This window comes from Olea europaea, unplaced genomic scaffold, assembly GCF_002742605.1.
Source record: "Olea europaea var. sylvestris unplaced genomic scaffold, O_europaea_v1 scaffold333, whole genome shotgun sequence".
Lineage (NCBI taxonomy): Eukaryota > Viridiplantae > Streptophyta > Magnoliopsida > Lamiales > Oleaceae > Olea > Olea europaea.
The window spans coordinates 414,663-426,184 of record NW_019252257.1 but is presented as its reverse complement, the minus strand read 5'-3'; positions in this window follow the sequence as shown (position 1 = coordinate 426,184).

Genomic DNA, 11,522 nt, shown 5'->3' with positions numbered 1-11,522 from the left:
TAGCAAGATTTGGGTCAAGATTCTGTTTCAACTATTTTGATCCATATCTCCTTCCCCACTCCCAAACGTTTCATCAATTTTTAGGGAATTGCTAGTCTAATTCGATTCGAATCGAGCCAGTGAAGACTTGCTTTTGATTTCATGATAACTTCGGGTTTGTTTGTTTTTGGCGAATTGCTAGTCTAATTCGATTGGAATCGAGCAAATTAAAAGCGGTTCTCGATTTCACGACAACTTCGGGTTCGTTCATTTTTGGGGAATTGCTAGTCTAACTTGATTGGAATCGAGCCATGAAATGTTGTTTTCGATTTCATGATCACTTTGGGTTTGTTCGTTTTTTGCGAATTACTAGTCTAATTTGATTGGAATCGAGCCAATGAAACGTGTATTTCAATTTCATGATTACTTCGGGTTCGTTCATTTTTGGCGAATTGCTAGCCTAATTTGATTGGAATCGAGCCATGAAATGTGGTTTTCGATTTCATGATAACTTCGGGTTTGTTCGTTTTTAGAGAATTGCTAGTCTAATTCGAATGGAATCGAGCCAATGAAAATTGGTTTTCGATTTCATGATAACTTCGGGTTTGTTTATTTTTGGCAAATTGCTAGTCTAATTCGATTGGAATCGAGCCAATGAAATGTGGTTTTCGATTTTATGATAACTTCGGGTTTGTTCATTTTTGGCGAAATGCTAGTGTAATTCAATTGGAATCGAGCCAATGAAATGTGGTTTTCGATTTCATGATAACTTCGGGTTTGTTCGTTTTTAGCGAATTGCAAGTCTAATTCGATTGGAATCGAGCCAATGAAACGTGTATTTCGATTTCATTATTACTTCGGGTTTGTTCGTTTTTGGCGAGTTTCTAATCCAATTCAATTGGAATCGAGCCAATGAAATGTGGTTTTCGATTTCATGATAACTTCGGGTTTGCTCGTTTTTTGTCAATTGCTAGTCTAATTCGATTGGAATCGATCCATGAAATGTGGTTTTCGATTTCATGATAACTTCGGGTTTGTTCATTTTTGGCAAAACGCTAGTTTAATTCGATTGGAATCGAGCCAACGAAATGTGGTGTTCGATTTTATGATAACTTCGGGTCTGTTCGTTTTTTGCAAAATGCTAGTCTAATTCGATTGGAATCGAGCCAAGAAAATGTCGTTTTCGATTTCATGATAACTTCGAGTTTCTTCATTTTTGGCGAATTGCTAGTATAATTCGATTGGAATCGAGCTAATGGAATTTGGTTTTCGATTTCATGATAACTTTGGGATTTGTTCATTTTTAGCAAATTGCTAGTCTTCTTCGATTGGAATCGAGTCAATGAAATGTGGTTTTCAATTTCATGATAGCAAATAACTTCGGGTTTGTTCATTTTTTGGCGAATTGCTAGTCTAATTCGATTGGAATCGAGCCATTGAAATGTGGTTTTCGATTTCAAGATGACTTGGGTTTGTTCGTTTTTAGAAAATTGCTAGTCTAATTCGATTGGAATCGAACCATGAAATGTGGTTTTCGATTTCTTGATAACTTCGGGTTTGTTCATTTTTGGCGAATTGCTAGTCTAATTCGATTTGAATTGAGCCAAAGAAATTTGGTTTTCGATTTCATGATAACTTTGGGTTTGTTCGTTTTTGGCAATTTGCTAGTCATATTCGATTGGAATTGAGTCAATTAAATGTGGTTTTTGATGTCATGATAACAAATAACTTCGGGTTTGTTCATTTTTAGGGAATTGCTAGTCTACTTCGATTCTAATCGAGCCAGTGAAGACTTGCTTTTGATTTCATGATAACTTCGGGTTTGTTTGTTTTTGGCGAATTGCTAGTCTAATTCGATTGGAATCGAGCAAATTAAAAGTGGTTCTCGATTTCACGACAACTTCGGGTTCGTTCATTTTTGGGGAATTGCTAGTCTAACTTGATTGGAATCGAGCCATGAAATGTTGTTTTCGATTTCATGATAACTTTGGGTTTGTTCATTTTTTGCGAATTACTAGTCTAATTCGATTGGAATCGAGCCAATGAAACGTGTATTTCAATTTCATGATTACTTCGGGTTCGTTCGTTTTTGCCGAATTGCTAGTCTAATTTGATTGGAATCGAGCCATGAAACGTGGTTTTCGATTTCATGATAACTTCGGGTTTGTTCGTTTTTAGAAAATTGCTAGTCTAATTCGATTGGAATCGAACCATGAAATGTGGTTTTCGATTTCTTGATAACTTCGGGTTTGTTCATTTTTGGCGAATTGCTAGTCTAATTCGATTTGAATTGAGCCAAAGAAATTTGGTTTTCGATTTCATGATAACTTTGGGTTTGTTCGTTTTTGGCAATTTGCTAGTCATATTCGATTGGAATTGAGTCAATTAAATGTGGTTTTTGATGTCATGATAACAAATAACTTCGGGTTTGTTCATTTTTAGGGAATTGCTAGTCTAATTCGATTCGAATCGAGCCAGTGAAGACTTGCTTTTGATTTCATGATAACTTCGGGTTTGTTTGTTTTTGGCGAATTGCTAGTCTAATTCGATTGGAATCGAGCAAATTAAAAGCGGTTCTCGATTTCACGACAACTTCGGGTTCGTTCATTTTTGGGGAATTGCTAGTCTAACTTGATTGGAATCGAGCCATGAAATGTTGTTTTCGATTTCATGATCACTTTGGGTTTGTTCGTTTTTTGCGAATTACTAGTCTAATTTGATTGGAATCGAGCCAATGAAACGTGTATTTCAATTTCATGATTACTTCGGGTTCGTTCATTTTTGGCGAATTGCTAGCCTAATTTGATTGGAATCGAGCCATGAAATGTGGTTTTCGATTTCATGATAACTTCGGGTTTGTTCGTTTTTAGAGAATTGCTAGTCTAATTCGAATGGAATCGAGCCAATGAAAATTGGTTTTCGATTTCATGATAACTTCGGGTTTGTTTATTTTTGGCAAATTGCTAGTCTAATTCGATTGGAATCGAGCCAATGAAATGTGGTTTTCGATTTTATGATAACTTCGGGTTTGTTCATTTATGGCGAAATGCTAGTGTAATTCAATTGGAATCGAGCCAATGAAATGTGGTTTTCGATTTCATGATAACTTCGGGTTTGTTCGTTTTTAGCGAATTGCTAGTCTAATTCGATTGGAATCGAGCCAAATAACTTCGGGTTTGTTCGTTTTTAGCGAATTGCTAGTCTAATTCGATTGGAATCGAGCCAATGTAACGTGTATTTCGATTTCATGATTACTTCGGGTTTTTTCATTTTTGGCGAATTGCTAGTCTAAATCGATTGGAATCGAGCCATGAAATGTGGTTTTAGTTTTCATGATGACTTCGGGTTTGTTCGTTTTTAGCGAATTGCTAGTCTAATTCGAATGGAATCGCGCCAATGAAAATTGTTTCTCGATTTCATAATAACTTTTTGTTTGTTTGTTTTTGGCGAATAGCCAGTCTAATTCGATTAGAATCGAGCCAATGAAATGTGGTTTTCGATTTCATGATAACTTCTGGTTTGTTCGTTTTTAGCGAATTGCTTGTCTAATTCGATTGGAATCGAGCCATTGAAACATGTACTTCGATTTCATGATACCTCCGGGTTTGTTCATTTTTGGCGAATTGCTAGTCTAATTCGTTTGGAATCGAGCCATGAAATGAGGTTTTCGATTTCATTATAATTTCGGGTTCGTTCATCTCTGGCGAATTGCTCGTCTAATTCGATTTGAATCGAGCCAATGAAACGTTTAATTCGATTTCATGATAACTTCGGGTCTGTTCATTTTTGGCGAATTGCTAGTCTAATTCGATTTGAATCGAGCCAATGAAACACGTATTTCGATTTCATGATAACTTTGGGTCTGTTCATTTTTGGCGAACTGCTAGTCTAATTCGATTGGAATCGAGCCGGGAAATGTGGTTTTCGATTTCATGATAACTTCGGGTTTGTTCATTTTTGGCGAATTGCTAGTCTAATTCGATTGGAATCGGGCCGACGAAATGTGGTTTTTGATTTCTTTATAACATCGTGTTTGTTCATTTTTAGCGAAATGGTAGTCTAATTCGATTGGAATCGAGCCAATGAAATGTGGTTTTCGATTTCATGATAACTTCGGGTTCGTTCGTTTTTTGCAAATTGCTAGTCTAATTCGATTGGAATCGAGCCATGAAATGTTGTTTTCGATTTCATGATCACTTCGGTTTTTTTCGTTTTAAGCGAATTGCTAGTCTAATTCGATTGGAATCGAGCCATGAAATGTGTTTTTCGATTTCATGATAACTTTAAGTTTGTTCATTTTTAGCGAATTGCTTGGCTAATTCGATTGGAATCAAACCAATGAAACGTGTGATTCGATTTCATGGTAACTTCGGGTCTGTTAATTTTTAGCGAATTGTTAGCCAAATTCGATTGGAATCGAGCCATGAAATGTGGTTCTCGATTTCATGATAACTTCGGGTTTTATCATTTTTGGCAAATTGCTAGTCTAATTCGATTGGAATCGAGCCAACGAAATGTGGTTTTTGATTTCATTATAAATTCGGGTTTCTTCTTTTTTGGCGAATTGCTAATCTAATTCGATTGGAATCGAGCCAATGAAATGTGGTTTTCGATTTCGTGATAACTTCGGGTTCGTTCGTTTTTGGCGAATTGCTAGTCTAATTCGATTGGAATCGAGCCATGAAATGTTGTTTTCGATTTCATGATAACTTCGATTTTGTTCATTTTTAGTGAAATGCTAGTCTAATTCGATTGGAATCGAGCCAACGAAATGTGGTTTTCAATTTCATTATAAATTCGGGTTTCTTCTTTTTTGGCAAATTGCCAATCTAATTCGATTGGAATCGAGCCAATGAAATGTGGTTTTCGATTTCGTGATAACTTTGGGTTCGTTCGCTTTTGGCGAATTGCTAGTCTAATTCGATTGGAATCGAGCCATGAGATGTTATTTTCGATTTCATGATAACTTTGATTTTGTTCGTTTTTAATGAATTGCTAGTCTAATTCGATTGGAATCGAGCCATGAAATGTGTTTTTTGATTTCATGATAACTTTAAGTTTGTTCATTTTTAGCGAATTGCTTGTCTAATTCGATTGGAATCAAACCAATGAAACATGTGTTTCGATTTCATGGTAACTTCGGGTCTGTTAATTTTTTGCGAATTATTAGCCTAATTCGATTGGAATCGAGCCATGAAATGTGGTTTTCGATTTCATGATAACTTCGGGTTTGTTCGTTTTTAGCGAATTGCTAGTCTAATTCGATTGGAATCGAGCCAATGAAATGTGTATTTCATTTTCATGATTACTTCGGGTTCGATCGTTTTTTACGAATTGCTAGTCAAATTCGATTGGAAACGAGCCATGAAATGTGGTTTTCGATTTCATGATAACTTCGGGTTTGTTCGTTTTTAGCGAATTGCTAGTCTAATTCGATTGGAATCAAGCCAATGAAATGTGGTTTTTGATTTCATGATAACTTTAAGTTTGTTCATTTTTAGCGAATTGCTAGTCTAATTCGATTGGAATCAAGCCAATGAAATGTGGTTTTTGATTTCATGATAACTTTAAGTTTGTTCATTTTTAGCGAATTGCTAGTCTAATTCGATTGGAATCAAGCCAATGAAATGTGGTTTTTGATTTCATGATAACTTTAAGTTTGTTCATTTTTAGCGAATTGCTAGTCTAATTCGATTGGAATCAAGCCAATGAAATGTGGTTTTTGATTTCATGATAACTTTAAGTTTGTTCATTTTTAGCGAATTGCTAGTCTAATTCGATTGGAATCAAGCCAATGAAATGTGGTTTTTGATTTCATGATAACTTTAAGTTTGTTCATTTTTAGCGAATTGCTAGTCTAATTCGATTGGAATCGAGCCAATGAAACGTGTATTTCGATTTCATGATAACTTCGGGTCTGTTATTTTCGGAGAATTGCTAGTCTAATTCAATTGGAATCAAGCCGTGAATTGTGGTTTTCGATTTCATGATAACTTCGGGTTTTAACACTTTTTGGCGTATTGCTAGTCTGATTAGATTGGAATCGAGCCAATGAAATGTGGCCTTCGATTTCATGATAACTTCGGGTTTATTCATTTTTGGAGAATTACTAGACTAATTCGATTGAAATCGAGCCAATGAAATGTGGTTTTCGATTTCATGATAACTTCGGGCTTGTTCATTTTTGGCGAATTGCTAGTCTAACTCGATTAGAATCGAGCCAGTGGAAAGTGGCTTTTGATTTCATGATAACCTCGATTTTGTTTGTTTTTGGCGAATTGCTAATCTAATTTGATTGGAATTGAGCCAATGAAATGTGGTTTTTGATTTCATGATAACTTCGTGTTTGTTCGTTTTTAGCGAATTGCTAGTCTAATTCGAATGGAATCGAGCCAATGAAAATTGTTTCTCGATTTCATAATAACCTTTTGCTTGTTAATTTTTGGCGAATAGCTAGTCTAATTCGATTAGAATCGAGCCAATGAAATGTGGATTTCGATTTCATGATAACTTCGGGTTTGTTCATTTTTAGCGAATTGCTTGTCTAATTCGATTGGAATCGAGCCATTGAAACATTTACTGCGACTTCATGATAACTTCAGGTTTGTTCGTTTTTAGCGAATTGCTTGTCTAATACAGTTGGAATCGAGCCATTGAAACATGTACTTTGATTTCATGATAACTTCGGGTTTGTTCATTTTTGGCAAATTGCTAGTCTAATTCGATTGGAATCGAGCCATGAATTGAGGTTTTCGATTTCATGAAAACTTCGGGTTCGTTCATTTTTGGCGAATTGCTAGTCTAATTCGATTGGAATTGAGACATGAGATATGGTTTTCGATTTCATAATAACTTCGGGTTTGTTCATTTTTAGCGAATTGCTAGTCTAATTCGATTGGAATTGAGCCAATCAAATGTGGTTCTCGATTTCATGATAACTTCGTGTTTGTTCATTTTTGGCGAATTGCTAGTCTAATTCGTTGGAGTCGAGCCAATGAAATATGTTTTTCGATTTCATGATAACTTCGGGATCGTTCATTTCTAGCGAATTGCTCGTCTAATTCGATTTGAATCGAGCCAATGAAACGTTTATTTCGATTTCATGATAACTTCGGGTCTGTTCATTTTTGGCGAATTGCTAGTCTAATTCGATTCGGATCGAGCCAATGAAACGTGTATTTCGATTTCATGATAACTTTGGGTCTGTTCATTTTTGGCAAATTGCTGGTCTAATTCGATTGGAATCGAGCCATGAAATGTGGTTTTCGATTTCACGATAACTTCGGGTTTGTTCCATTTTGGCGACTTGCTAGTCTAATTCGATTGGAATCAAGCCAATTAAATGTGGTTTTTTATTTCATGATAACATCGGGTTTGTTCACTTTTAGCGAAATGGTAGTCTAATTCGATTGGAATCGAGCCAATGAAACTTATATTTCGATTTCATGATAACTTCGGGTCTGTTCATTTTTGGCGAATTGCTAGTCTAATTCGATTGGAATCGAACCATGAAATGTGGTTTTCTATTTCATGATAACTTGGTGTTTGTTCATTTTTAGCTAATTGCTTACTAATTCATTTGGAATTGAACCAATGGAATTTGGTTTTCGATTTCATGGTAACTTTGGGTTTGTTCGTTTTTGGCAAATTGCTAGTCTTATTCGATTGGAATCGAGTCAATGAAATGTGGTTTTCGATTTCATGATAACAAATAACTTCGGGATTGTTCATTTTTAGTGAATTGCTAGTCTAATTCGATTCGAATCGAGCCAGTGAAAAGTGGCCTTTGATTTTATAATAACTTCAGGTTTGTTCATTTTTGGAGAATTTCTAGTCTAATTGGATTGGAATCAAGCCAAAGAAATGTGGTTTTCTATTTCATGATAACTTCGGGTTTGTTCATTTTTTGCGAATTTCTAGTCTAATTCGATTGGAATCGAGCCACGAAATGTGGTTTTTGATTTCATGATAACTTCGGGTTTGTTTATTCTTGGCGAATTACTAGTCTAATTCGATTGGAATCAAGCCAATGAAATGTGGTTTTCGATTTCATGATAACTTCGGGTTTATTCATTTTTGGCGAAATGCTAGTGTAATTCGATTGGAATTGAGCAAATGAAATTTGGTTTTCGATTTCATGATAACAAATAACTTCGGGTTTAATCGTTTTTGGCGCATTGCTAGTCTAATTCGATTGGAATTGAGCCAATGAACTGTGGTTTTCAATTTCATCATAACTTTCGATTTGTTCATGTTTGGCGAAATGCTGTTCTAATTCGATTGGAATCGAGCCAATGAACTGTGGTTTTCAATTTCATCATAACTTCAGGTTTGTTTATTTTTGGCGAATTGCTAGTCTTATTCGATTGGAATCGAGTCAATGAAATGTGATTTTCGATTTCATGATAACAAATATCTTTAGGTTTGTTCTTTTTTGGCGAATTGCTAGTCTAATTTGATTAGAATCGAGCCAGAGAAAAGTGCCTTTTCATTTAACGATAACTTTGGGTTTGTTTATTTTTGGCGAATTACAAGTCTAATTCAATTGGAATCGAACCAATGAAATGTGGTTTTCGAGTTCATGATAACATCGGGTTTGTTCGTTTTTAGCGAATTGCTAGTCTAATTCGATTAAAATCGAACCACGAAATGTGGTTTTCGAGTTCATGATAACATCGGGTTTGTTCGTTTTTAGCGAATTGCTAGTCTAATTCGATTGGAATTCATGATAACTTCGGGTTTGTTCATTTTTGGCGAAATGCTAGTCTAATTCGATTAAAATCGAACCACGAAATGTGGTTTTCGAGTTCATGATAACATCGGGTTTGTTCGTTTTTAGCGAATTGCTAGTCTAATTCGATTGGAATTCATGATAACTTCGGGTTTGTTCATTTTTGGCGAAATGCTAGTCTAATTCGATTAAAATCGAACCACGAAATGTGGTTTTCGAGTTCATGATAACATCGGGTTTGTTCGTTTTTAGCGAATTGCTAGTCTAATTCGATTGGAATTCATGATAACTTCGGGTTTGTTCATTTTTGGCGAAATGCTAGTCTAATTCGATTAAAATCGAACCACGAAATGTGGTTTTCGAGTTCATGATAACATCGGGTTTGTTCGTTTTTAGCGAATTGCTAGTCTAATTCGATTGGAATTCATGATAACTTCGGGTTTGTTCATTTTTGGCGAAATGCTAGTCTAATTCGATTAAAATCGAACCACGAAATGTGGTTTTCGAGTTCATGATAACATCGGGTTTGTTCGTTTTTAGCGAATTGCTAGTCTAATTCGATTGGAATTCATGATAACTTCGGGTTTGTTCATTTTTGGCGAAATGCTAGTCTAATTCGATTAAAATCGAACCACGAAATGTGGTTTTCGAGTTCATGATAACATCGGGTTTGTTCGTTTTTAGCGAATTGCTAGTCTAATTCGATTGGAATTCATGATAACTTCGGGTTTGTTCATTTTTGGCGAAATGCTAGTCTAATTCGATTAAAATCGAACCACGAAATGTGGTTTTCGAGTTCATGATAACATCGGGTTTGTTCGTTTTTAGCGAATTGCTAGTCTAATTTGATTAGAAGCGAGCCAAAGAAAAGTGCCTTTTCATTTAACGATAACTTTGGGTTTGGTCATTTTTGGCAATTTGCTAGTCATATTCTATTGGAATCGAGTCAATGAAATGTGGTTTTCGATTTCATGATAACAAATAACTTTGGGTTTGTTAGTTTTTGGGAAATTTCTAGTCTAATTCGTTTCGAATCGAGCCAGCGAAAAGTGGCTTTTGATTTCATGATAACTTCGAGTTTGTTCGTTATTGGCGAATTGCTAGGCTAATTCGATTGGAATCGAGCCAATGAAAAGTAGTTTTCGATTAAATGATAACATCGGGTCTATTCATTTTTAGAGAATTGCTAGTCTAATTCGATTGGAATCGAGCCAATGAAACATGTATTTCGATTTCATGGCAAGTTCGGGTCTGTTTATTTTTGGCGGATTGCAAGTCTAACTCGATTGGAATCGAGCCAGGAAATGTGGTTTTTGATTTCATGATGACTTCGGGTTTTATCATTTTTGGCAAATTGCTAGTCTAATTCGATTGGAATCGAGCCAACGAAATGTGGTTTTCGATTTCATGATAACTTCGGGTTTGTTCATTTTTAGCGAATTGCTAATATAATTCGATTGGAATTGAGCCAATGAAATGTGGTTTTTCATTTCATGGTAACTTCGGGTTTGCTCATTTTTTACCTATTGCTAGTCTAATTCGAATGGAATCGAGCCATGAAATGTGGTTTTCAATTTCATGATAACTTCGGGTTTGTTCATTTTTGGCGAAATGGTAGTCTAATTCGATTGGAATCGAGCCAATGAAATGTGGTGTTCGATTTTATGATAACTTCGGGTCTGTTCGTTTTTGGCAAAATGCTAGTCTAATTCGATTGGAATCGAGCCAAGGAAATGTGGTCTTCGATTTCATGATAACTTCGAGTTTTTTCATTTTTAGCAAATTGCTAGCCTTATTCGATTGGAATCGAGTCAATGAAATGTGGTTTTCGATTTTATGATAACAAATGACTTCGGGTTTGTTCATTTTTGGCGAATTGCTAGTCTAATTCGATTGGAATCGAGCCAATGAAATGTGGTTTTCGAATTCAAGATGACTTCGGTTTTATTCGTTTTTAGATAATTGCTAGTCTTATTCGATTGGAATCGAACCATGAAATGTGGTTTTCGATTTCATGATAACTTCGGGTTTGTTCATTTTTGGCGAATTGCTAGTCTAATTCGATTGGAATCGAGCCAATGAAAAGTGGTTTTCGATTTCATGATAACTTCGGGTTTGTTCATTTTTGGCGAATTGCTAGTCTAATTCGATTGGAATCGAGCCAATGAAATTTGGTTTTCGATTTCATGATAACAAATAACTTCGGGTTTAATCGTTTTTGGCGCATTGCTAGTCTAATTCGATTGGAATTGAGCCAATGAACTGTGGTTTTCAATTTCATCATAACTTCCGGTTTGTTCATGTTTGGCGAAATGCTGGCCTAATTCGATTGGAATCGAGCCAATGAACTGTGGTTTTCAATTTCATCATAACTTCAGGTTTGTTCATTTTTGGCGAATTGCTAGTCTTATTCGATTGGAATCGAGTCAATGAAATGTGATTTTCGATTTCATGATAACAAATAACTTTAGGTTTTGTTCTTTTTTGGCGAATTGCTAGTCTAATTTGATTAGAATCGAGCCAGAGAAAAGTGCCTTTTCATTTAACGATAACTTTGGGTTTGTTTATTTTTGGCGAATTACAAGTCTAATTCAATTGGAATCGAGCCAATGAAATGTGGTTTTCGAGTTCATGATAACATCGGGTTTGTTCGTTTTTAGCGAATTGCTAGTCTAATTCGATTAAAATCGAACCACGAAATGTGGTTTTCGATTTCATGATAACTTCGAGTTTATTTGTTTTTGGTGAACTGCTAGTCTAATTTGATTGGAATCGAGCCAACGAAAAGTGGTTTTTGATAACATGACAACTT